Source organism: Cupressus sempervirens, chromosome 5 (genome assembly GCF_028749045.1).
Source record: "Cupressus sempervirens isolate cs-2001-9-10 chromosome 5, ASM2874904v1, whole genome shotgun sequence".
NCBI lineage: Eukaryota > Viridiplantae > Streptophyta > Pinopsida > Cupressales > Cupressaceae > Cupressus > Cupressus sempervirens.
In genome coordinates, this window is record NC_143122.1 from 701,146,076 (window position 1) to 701,158,248 (window position 12,173).

The window sequence follows — 12,173 nt, forward strand, 5'->3', positions numbered from 1 at the left end:
TTCAACCATTCATATTTTACCAATGTTGGCCTTTTTTGGTTGGCGTATCCTTATTTTAACTATTTAAATTTAAATCTTTCGGTGATTATTGAATCGAAACTCATCTGCATTATGTTATTAGACTAGTAAGTGTGTCTAGGCATTTAGAGGTTTGCATTGTCATGAAAGTTGTTAAGTGATTTCTCTATGATTTTATGTTTTTGGGCTTTAAATCTTCTCAAATTTAATTTCTAGTAGCTTTACTTTAGGTGAATTCTCATTCAAGCAATAACTTGTTTTCGTTTGGGTTGATTCAGAGTCTAGCTAGTCTAACTGGCTGTTTGCCCTAATTGACTATTCACTCAAAAAGTGAATAAGTATTGAAAATGGGATTTTATTATTCACTTCTCACTTTTTGAAAATAAGAATTTGGAGAGCTTTTGAAGAATCCTCTTCTGAAGGATTTGATTTTTGTTTGTTCTGGGAGCTGTGAGCATGGGATCTTTATGAGGTTAGCCTTGTTGGATTTGCCTCATGTAGACCTTGCTTTGCCACAATTTTTGGTAGATTCAGTGAGCATTTTATTTTATTGTGTGGATTTAAATTTTTTCCCCTTTTGGTATCAGGTAAGGCTTTCTCATTTTAGCATTTCTGCTACATTTTAGCTTCTATTTTTGGTAGCCATTTGTTAGGAGGATGAGAACTAGTGTTCCCCTTCATTTATGTTTGTTGGTTCTGCCCAGTTGGTTGGGTAAGAACATTTTTTCCAATTTTTGGGATGAGAGTTTGGGGTTTTTGCACCATTATGTTGGCCATTTTTGCATACAGTGTCTAAGCCCAATTACTTTTGGATTTTTTGGGTTTTTGTACCCAAAGGTCAAATGGGTTTTAATTTTGAAGTTTTCCAAAATTTTGGGGTTTTACCCCATTTTGTGTGCCACCCTATTTTCTTGGATTTTCTTGGCACATTGTTGGTCATGGACTTCGATTATCCATTCAAATGTTAGTCAGACCATTATTCCACTTTTATGTTGTATTGGGATGTGTGTCACATCTGTCCTCCTGAGTTTATTTTCAATTGAGTGACTTTTTGCTTTGTGTTCTCATCTAGTCCTTGTGTTATGATCTTCATGATGGTGGGGCACCACACATGAGTATGTACACATACATTTGTCAGGTGACTTGCAAGTCTCGATCCTTCGGAGTACTTCTAAAAGTTATGATCATTGGGGTTGGGTTTGGAATTTGCATGCCTATGGGAACTCATCATTGGATGAGTATGGGTAAGCTAGGGTAGCATATGAAGGGGGATTCTATCTCCACAACCTGATGTCTATTTCCTGAGGGTTGGCATGAAGAAGTTTTAATTTAGTGATAACTAAAGAAAACATTAGGTGGTAATAAAACTTAAGATAATAAAATGTGTGTATGGGGCACTCTGTTGAGGAGTTGAAATGCACGATCCGAGTTTAGGCTTGTTGATGCCAAGTGACTCTCCATGATGTCAGCCTCTACTTAGTATCCCATGGAGTGTCTGACCAAGACATGATGTTTGTTGCGATCTTTATGATCCTTGTATGTTGCATGTCATGTGCATTCTTCTTGTTTAAAATTTTTTTTATCTTGGCTTATATTTATCCTTGTTTCCAAGGATCTCCAAGCGGGGCATTACATCTTGTATCAAAGCCCATGTTGTAACATTGGGATCTTTGTGTTATGCTTCCACTATGGTTTTGTTTTCCATTGTGTATTATTGTATTATGGTTTTTATTTTGATTATCTTGTTAGTTCATGGTTTTGACTCTTATCCTTTGTGATCTGATTGTTGTGAGATTATTTTGTTGTTCCCACAGTGATGCCTCCTGTACATAGACCTGGTGGCTATGGTGGTACCTGTAGCAATAACAATGGAGAAGAACACTAGGAAGAGGGATATCAATAAGGAGAGGGAGAACAATATAATAATGCTAATCAGAATGTCGCGGGGGCATTATTACCAAAGCTACAAGATATTATTGCTTAGTTGGGCCCTCATGTTGAGTGCCAATACAATCATAATCAGGAAGAGGGATCTCATCATGGAGATTCCCATCATTCAAAGTATAGGGAAGAACATGAATGTGAATGTTCTCATACTCCAACAGGTGATAGAGAGCACCATTGGGGTGGTAGGGACTGCAACAGTGAAGATTCTATCAGGTTGGATATCATGAAGTCTTTGCATCTATCCAAATCACCATTGTTTGATGGTAAGGGGAGTGGCCTCAAGGCTAAAACTTGTTAATTAGACATGGAGCACTACTTCACTATGTATCCATATGCAACCAATATGAGGGCACATTGTGCAATCATGCAGTTGAGTGAACATGCATCCATTTGGTGGAATATTGAGAGTTAGAAGCTCTAGATCAATGTTGCAAATCTCACCTAGGAGATCTTCAAGGAGAGGTTTCGTGAGAGATTCTTATCTCCTTAGTTTAGAGAGGCCCATGCAAATGAATTCCATGCAATCTAGTAAGGAAACATGACTATGGATCAGTATGAAATTAGATTCTTTGAGCTTAGGTAGTATTATTGCTACAATCATGATGATTTACTCCTGGCTCATCATTTCATCTAAGGCCTCAAGGATGCCCTCATTGGAGAAGTCTACATGCAGTAGCCTAGGACTCTTTCTCTTTCTATCAAGAAGGCATGTATTGCAAAAGAGAATCAACTAGAAGTTTCAATAGCAGATCAAGTTCTCAGAACCAAAGTGCAAGGAATTCACGGCAAGATGCATAGTATACTCAATCGTTTGGAAAGGGTCAGACCCAATCAGCACCCTCTCAAGGTGGATCTTTTCGTATTCAACAGAAGAGGTTTTGGACCAAGGGTGGATAGGATTTTGGTACCTCAGGTAAGAAAGGAGATAACTAGAACCAAGGACAAAAATATTAGCAAGACTGGCCTCCCCAGAGTGCTCAACAGAATTCTAGCAAGGGTAGTGCACCTTATCCCAGTGCTACCCAGGGTGGTTGTGGAACAAGTTCCAACTTTACATGGAAATATTACTCTTGTGGTTAGCCTGGCCATAAATCATTTGAGTGCTCCATTAAACCACCTTCAAGACCTAGTAAGGGCGTAGTGAGATCTCAGCTTACTATAGGAGATGCAGGTAGGAATCACAAAGTCTTTGCATCGGTTGACAACTGTCAAGTAGATCATTAGGGTATAGTAGTCGATGCTACAAGTACATTACAAGGTATTTCAACTTCAGTTTTGTTTGACTCTAGTGTTTCATATTCTTTTATATTAGCATCTCTTGTTCAACAATGTGGGATAGTGGTAGTGCATCAAATTGATAGGTGGCAAGTTGAGTTAGCCATAGGTTCCAAGGTGGTTGTTGACTTATTGGTTAGGAGTTGTGCTTTGAATTTGGGAACCTTCACCACCATAGTGGATCTATAGATTCTCCCTCTAGGACCGTATGACATTATGTTGGGCATGGATTGGTTAGCCACCTATCAAGTGAATATTGCTTGCCATCATAAGACAGTACAGTGTCTTGATGACATAGGTGGGAAAGTGGAACTTTTGGGAGTCCTAACACCAGTATCACTTTGAATGATCTCAGCTAATTAGTTGAAGTGGAGTGTGGTGAAGGGATGTTAGTTGTTTCTTGTCTCTTTCAGTGATCCTGAGGAAGTTGAGATTCATATGTTGACACTTGATAATCACCCACTCCTTCGTGAGTATGTTGATGTGTTTCCTAAGGAGGTTCTAGGTATGCCACTATAACGTGACATTGATTTTTGGATTGATCTTGTGCTAGGAGTGGAGCTGATTTCACAAGGTCCTTATCACATGACTACTCAAGAGTTGAGTGAGCTCAGATTGCAGTTGGAGGAATTATTGGCCAAGGGTCATATTCATCCTAGTATATCCCCATGGGGTGCACCGGTTATCTTTGTGAAGAAGAAGGATGGTTCTTTGCATTTGTGCATTAACTACCTACAGTTAAATAAGGTGATGGTGAAGAACTGTTATCCTTTGCCAAGTATAGATGGCTTGTTTGATCAGATGAAGGGAGCACATGTGTTCTCAAAGATTTATCTAAAGTTTAGATACCATCAATTTCATATCCAATAGGTTGATATTCATCAAATAGCTTTTCGTACATGATATGGGTATTATGAGTTCACAGTTGCACCCTTTGGGTTAACCAATGTGTCATTAGTATTTATGAGTTTGATGAATGGTGTATTTAACACTTACCTTGATCAATGTGTCATTGTATTCCTAGATGACATATCAGTCTATTCAAAGACTATTGAGGAGCATGAAGTCCATTTATGCTAGGTATTGCAATGCTTGAGAGACCATCAATTGTATGGAAACTTGAGTAAATGTGGTTTCTTCCAGTCAAAGGTGAAGTATTTGGGACACATCATCACTGGTGATGGAATTACAATGGATCTAGAGAAGATTCATGCTATCATGGATTGGGTGATATACACTAATGTCTCAAAAGTTCATAGTTTTATGGGATTGGTAGGTTACTACCATGCATCATGAAAGATTTCTCATGAGTAGCTCATGCTATTACTTTTCTTCAGAGGAAAGGGAAGAAGTATGTTTGGTCAGACTAGTGTGAAGCGATATTTAATTCTCTTAAGGAGTGTTTGACTAGTGCACCAATCCTTGTAGTGCCTAATCATGTAGGTGATTTCATGGTTTGCACAGATGCTTTGTTGGAAGGCATTGGGGCACTGCTAATGCAAGATGTCCAAGTGATTGCATATGAGTTTAGGAAACTCAAGGACCATGAGCTTAAGTACCCCACTCATGATTTGGAACTCATGGTTGTAGTGAATTCCCTTGTCCATTGGAGGAATTTTCTTTTGGGACATAGGTTTGATTTGTACAGTGATTGTAGGAGCTTGCAGTACATTTTTACTCAGCCAAACATCAATGCATGACAATGTTGTTGGATGGAGTTCTTGTGTGAGTGTGACTTTGATGTTCATTACATTAAAGGGAAAGAGAATATCATTGTGGATGCTTTGAGTCAGAGGCAACATGAGGTATCAGTGATGTCATTGGGAGTGGATTTGCATGGCCGTTTCTTGGAGGCTTTTCCTAGTGACATTGGTTTCAGGAGGTGAGGGCGGAGATCAAGTCTAGGCATACCCTTGAGGGAATAATTTAAGGTTATTTTCTTGAGTCTGATGGACTACTGTGACATGCAGGGCATATCTATGTGTCCATGTTGAGAGATCTTCGTACCTTGGTTTTATCAAAAGTGCATCATGTGCCATATTCTACACATCCTGGTGTTAAGAAGATCATGTTGATCTCAAATAGCTATACTTTTGGGCAAGGATGAGATGCGATGTTGCTAATTTTGTTGCTAGATGTCTCAAGTGCCAAAGAGTGAAGGCAGAGCATCAACATCTAGTGGGTCTTTTGCAGTTGCATACCATTCTAGAGTGGAAATGGGATACCATATCCATTGATTTTAAGGGTTTCCTTTGTCATCATGGAGACACAATTGTATCATGGTGACAGTGGACAAACTATCCAAGGTAGCACATTTTTCACCCATGAGAGCATCCTACACAGATTCTTTTGTAGTGTATGTTTTCTTGGAGGATATTGTACATTTACCTGGGATCCCTCGTTAGATCATTTTGGATAGAGATCTAATGTTTACTTCTAGATTGTGGACATCTGTCCAACATGCTTTGGGTGCGCAGCTCAATTTTAGTTTCACTTATCACCCAAAGACCAATGGTCAAACTGAGAGAGTGAATTAGGTTCTAGAGGATATGCTTTGCATGTATGTTATGGATAGGTAGGTGAAGTGGGAGGACTATTTGTACCTTATTAAGTTTTCATACAATAATGGGTATCAAAGTTCTCTTGGCATGTCACCTTTTCAGGCCTTGTATAGTAGACCGTGTCATACCCCTTTGAGATGGGATTGCTTAGAGGACTGAGTTCTTTTAGGTCTAGAGATGCTTCAGGATATGGAGCAGTAGGTTGTTCACATTAGAGAGCATTTGGTTACTACATAGGATAGGCAAAAGAAGTATGCAGATGCCTATAGGTTGGATCGTCACTTTTCTATTGGTGACAGGGTATTTTTGAGAGTGTGTCTGAGGAAGACACCCATCCATTATGGGAAAGGCTCTAAGTTGGCACCACATTTTGTTAGACTTTTTGAGATCCTTGAGAGATTGGTCCTGTTGCTTATCGACTAGCATTGCCACCTAGCCTATCGGGCATCCATGATATTTTTCATGTTTCTATTTTGAGGCAGTATATTCTAGACGTGACCCATGTTCTTGATTGGGATGCTTTGCATGTAGCGGACGAGGAGCTTACTTTGGAGCCCATTCGTATCCTATAGTAGTGGAGGCTGACCTTACTAGGTCAAGACATAGAGTAGGTAAGGTTCCAATGGGATCCAAGCAATAAGACCTCTGTGACTTGGGAGGATGCTACATGATTGAGGGGATTGTACCCCTATCTTTTTGCCAGCTTCCAGGAGTAAGCCTATGCTAGTGGGGGAGGATGTAGTGTCTCTCATGTTTGCATTCTATACCTTGTCTATTTTGATTTGAGAGATATTTGATACTTTTATTTTATATACTTTGAGATGACCTGAGGGTTAAATGTTATACTTTGATTCATTACCATAGATGCTTTACTACTATACTATTAAGTTTATCATATTTGCATGTTGATGCCATTTTGAGATGACAGTAGATCTATGATGATATCTTATTATCTGGTATTTGGACATACTTTATGTTATGTTATGTGATGGATTTTATGATATGGTTATTTACTTCATTATTGTATCTTTACGCTTTTTGCAAATGTGAGTGATGTAATTGGATTGTTGGTATAAATAAGTATTTACTATTTATACTTACTTAAGTTTACTTGGGTTAATGCATTATTTTATTATTTATTTATTAGTCACCTAGGAGTATGCATACTCTTGTGAGTTGTCATTTTGACAACACAGGAGTTAGCACACTAATTATGCACATGGTGTCTACAACATCTAGACACCTCATCATACTTACCCTCTTATTATGGAGGATATGTGCTTAGTTTTCATTCTTATCTCCTAGTACATTCTAGACACATTCTAGATGCATCTTAGAGGCCTTTGTATACAGGCTCTCCCAGTGTTTATGTACATGCTACATGCTTGAGATAATAAATTCTCATATTGATCATACTCTCTTGGTCTATTGTTGTGCTTGTGCTTGAGTTCCTTGATCATGGGTGAATATTTCCCTAAAGAAAATTCTTACATGGATTAATTAGGTAATTAACGCATTTTGATTCAGCTCTGATTTTATATGCAATTGCACTAGATCATGTGTTTTAGTGTGCAAGAATTATATCCCTAGCAGTGGCTCATGGAGTTAGTGATTCAACCATTCATATTTTACCAATTTTGGCCCTATATGGTTGATGTATCCTAATTTTAATTATTTAAATTAAAATATTTTGGTGATTATTAAATTTGAACTCATCTACATTATGTGATTAGACCAGTATGCATTTCTATGCATCTAGAGGTTTGCGTTGTCGCGAAAGTTGTTAAGTGATTTTCTATGATTTTGGGTTTTTGGGCTTTAAATCTTCTCAAAATTAATTTCTAGCAGCTTTTCTTTAAGTGAATTCTCATTTGAGCAATAACTTGTTTTTGTTTGGGTTGATTCAGAGTCTAGCTAGTTTAACTAGCTATTTTCCCTAATTGACTATTCACTCAAAAAGTGAATAAGTATTGAAAATGGGATTTTATTATTCACTTCTCACTTTTTGAAAATAGGAATTTGGAGAGCTTTTGAAGAATCCTCTTCTAAAGGATTTGGTTTTTTTTCATTCTAGGAGCTATGAGGATGGAATGTTTGCGAGGTCAGTCTCATTGGATTTGGCTCGGGCATACCTTCCTTTGCCATGATTATTGATAGATTCGGTGAGCATTTTATTTTATTGTGCAGGTTCCAATTTTGGCCCCTTTTGTTGTCAGGTAGGGGGCTTTCCCATTTTAGCATTTCTACTCCATTTCATCTTTTCTTTTTGGTAGCCATTTGTTAGGAGGCTGAGAACTAGTGTTCCCCTCCATTTCTATTTGTTGGTTCTACCCAATTGGTCAAGTATGAACATTTTTCTAATTTTTGGGATGAGGGTTTGGGGATTTTGCACTGTTATGTTGGTTGTTGTTGCATATGGTGTTTGAACTTAATTATTTTTCAATTTTTTGGATTTTTGTACCCAAATGTTAAATCAGTTTTAGTTTTGAAGTTTTTCAAAATTTTGGGGTTTTTACCTTGTTTTGTGTGCCACCCTATTTTCTCAGGTTTTCTTATCACATTGTTGGTCATGGACTTGGATCATCCATTTGGATGTCATTCGAACCATTATTTCACTTTTATGTTGTATTGGGATGCATGCCACATCCATCCTCCTGAGTCTATTTTCAATTGAGTGACTTTCTACTTTGTGTTCTCATTTAGTCATTGTGTTATGATCTTTATGATAGTGGTGTGCCACACATGAGTTTGTGTATGTACATTTGTCAATTGACTTGCAAGTCTTGATATTCTATGGTACTTCCAAAAATTATGATCATTGGGGTTGGGTTGGGAATTTGTATGCCTACAGGCACTCATCATTGGATGAGTATGGGTAGGGTAGGGTAGCATATGGAGGGGGCTTCTATCTCCGTAGCTCAGTGTCTATTTCTCGAGGGTTAGCATGAAGAAGTTTTAATTAAGTGATAACTAAAGAAAATATTGGTTGGTAATCAAATTTAAGATAATAAAATGTGTGTGCAAGGCCCTCCATTGAGGAGTTGAAATGCACAATCTAAGCTTGGGCTTGTCGATGGCAAGTGACTCTCCATGATGTCAGCCCCTACTTAGTAGCCCACAGAGTGTCAAACCATGACTTGTTGTTAATGCATTGTTTATGTCTTGGTTTCAGTCATCATACAGCCTAGTGTGTGTGTTAGCCTTGATTGTTGCTTGTGTGTGTTTGTGGTTGGATCTTTATCTCCATCAGCATGGAAAGAGTGGGCCTACAAGTTCCACATGGTTGGGAGGCATAGCTACCTATACCACTACTAGGGACCTATGTATAAAGATGATCTTTTGTCCTAGTGCAACTGTTGCTGAATGTTTTCACTTGGTGCTTCGAGTTCCAGAATATGCTTTCTTGTGATTTATGCTTTCATTGGAATGCTTGTATATCATGTTTAGATGATGTTAGTGATTGTTACATTTCATTATTATGATGATTAGCATATGATAGCTGATGTTATCAGGATTCATAGGATTACTTATGTTTTACTCCTATCATGTTAGATTTCCTTATGCTTATGTTGTAGCATGTTCTAGTAGTAACGTCCTTATATGATAGTACCAATGATTTGATTGGTAGCTTGGGATGTTATGCCTGGGGGATGGCTAGGGTCCATGATGGCTTATGATTCCATTATGGTTGGGAGCAACTAAATATTTAGTTTAGTTGAATTGTTCATTGCAATACTATTTCTATTTATTGCAATGTTTCTTTAAGTACAATGCAATGTTTCCTTTTGTACTTTCCCTTTATGCTTGGTAGATGGTTATATTACATTTTTGTCTTTCTATAGTATGTTTGAGTGCTCTCACCTCAAATTGTGGATCTGGTATTCCCCAGTGTCGAGGTTCTGAACCCTATTTTACCCTTTTTTTTTATCCTTAGTTTTCTTTCTTATTGTTCTAGATGACCATGTGTCAGCATGGTGTGATACAATAAAGTGTCACATGCACATTAAGGTTCTGTCATGAGCTCCCTTATTGTGTCACATGCCTCTTTGAGAAATATCATGCAATACTTTCTAGTATCACACACCCTTTGAAGAAGTATCATACGATACTTGTATTGTATCATATGCCCTTAGATGGAGTATCACCCAATCCCTAAAAATGTTGCCCCTCTTCGAGTAATATTGCATGATACTATAAAGTATCACCTAGTGCTGATTTAAAGTATCACTTGGAAATTGTGAAAACTTGTGCAGGAAAATAGTGGGCACTTTTTGGTAAGACCCAAACTTTTTGGGAAGTGTTTTGGGTACCCTCTTTGGTGTTCTTCAATCCTATGGTGTCACATTTTGGATTTAGAATGTTTCTATTCGAATTCACTTCTACATCTTTTCATTGTCAGTTGTTTTGGTCAGTGGTGGCATTTGGAGATCCATTGGTGTTAGGATGTTTGGTTAGTCTTTTGTTGTGATCTTTATGATCCTTGTATGTTGCATGTCGTGTGCATTCTTCTAGTTTAAATTTTTTTTATCTTGGCTTATATTCATCCTTGTTTCCAAGGATCTTCAAGCAGGGCATTACAATGTTCATCTTAATCTCACCTCCAAGATCTCTGCAGAAACTCCTACTCAATAGCATCTCACAATTGGCTAGAATATCAGCAACCAAAATATTTAATTTTAACTTCTTTTCAAAATGTGAGGCAAGAGATAATTGAGCATCTTTTAATTGACAAATAAGTGGGACTTGTTTTACCTCCATTGAATACACTCTTCTAGACGATTTGTTCAAGGGAAGCCACAAAGAATGAGCAACTTCAAAATGCATCACATTATCAAATGCACTTGAATCAATAATACAATTTCTTAATGTGCAAACAACCATATAGAGAGAAACATAGAATGGGTTAGGCTTATCTGATAAAGAGGCTGCAAAAAATTATTCTTCTTTGGTCATGAAACCTTCTAAACTTTCCCAAAAACTTGAATCAATTTTTCTAACTGATGTGGATTGGCTTTCAAGTATTCCAACTAAGAAATATGCACTTTAGTCCTCTTTTAATGGTCAATAAATCAAAAGAATCTTCAATAGCAAGGGAATACTTGGCTTTATCTATTTCTTTTGATTGCAACGGATCTTCTAGACTGTGATTTTGGGAATTTCATCAGTAGCCTTTTCTTTTTCCTCCTTTCTCCATTTCTCCTCTAAAATTTGTCTCCAATTTTGGGTGGATGCTACATTACAAGAATGGTTGTTGATATCTTCATCCTTTTCACCATCTAATTCATACTCCAAAATATTTATTGAAGATGTTCCAAAGGTCAACTTTTTTGTATCTTTAGGGGTCATGTACTCTTCAATCTTCTCTCATATCAAATGTATTTTCATATATATGGTCATCTTAGGGCCGCTTGCTCCATCATGATTTTTTGTTAGATGAAAATCAAACATAGTTGTTTGATGGATGGATGAAGCGGGATGTTCAATGACTTGCCTTTGTATTGACAAAAGTGACAAATTAGGTTGTTTGTTCTAATGCTATGGCATATAATTCCTCCATGGAACATCTTGATATAAGGAAGGTGAATTTTGAGGCAACTACTTCTTATAGCCAACTTCTGATATAAGGGTTAGTGTCGGTAATGGAGACTACTTGTCTTTTTCTTTTCTGCATATTTTGGCTCTATTTACCTTATCTAAGCAATTCATCTTCTACTTCAATAGCTAAATTGTGTACAATGTCTAAGTTAGGGACTCTTGCTCTTTGTATTTGGAAGCTCACCTCAGAAGGTTGGGTGATGATGAAGAAAGACATTTGATTTTCCTCAGTGGATCTTTTATTGACAAGAATCCAATTCATAGTCTTGTTAAAGTAAGCAATGAATTCTTGCATCAATTCATGGATTTATTTCTTCATTTGAGTAAACTATGAGAGAAGAAAATGTTCATCTTTAGTAGTCTTGAATCAAAATCTTGAATCAAAGTCACTCATGAAGTGACTAAACTAGGCAAAAATTGACCAAACCACTTAGCCACAGCATAAATGAATGTCTCCCCAAAGAAGCAAACTGAAACATTCTCATATTGAATTCCAAGAACTCTACTTGATGTAAAGAATGCACTGGTGTGTTTATTAGTGGTGACTTTCCTATCTCCAAAAAAATTAGGGAGAATTTTATGAGATCTAGCGAGCATATCATGTAATTAATTTCCCAAAGGTAAATGACTAATAGTAGCTCCCCATGAAACTAGTGGTTGTGCTTCTTGATGTGCCATGGTTAGAAGGATGATATTCAAAGGTTGTAAATTGATGGTTATAGGAACAAGCATTCCCGGTAGGATTAGAGCTTGAAAAGCTAGAGGAGGAACAAAAAC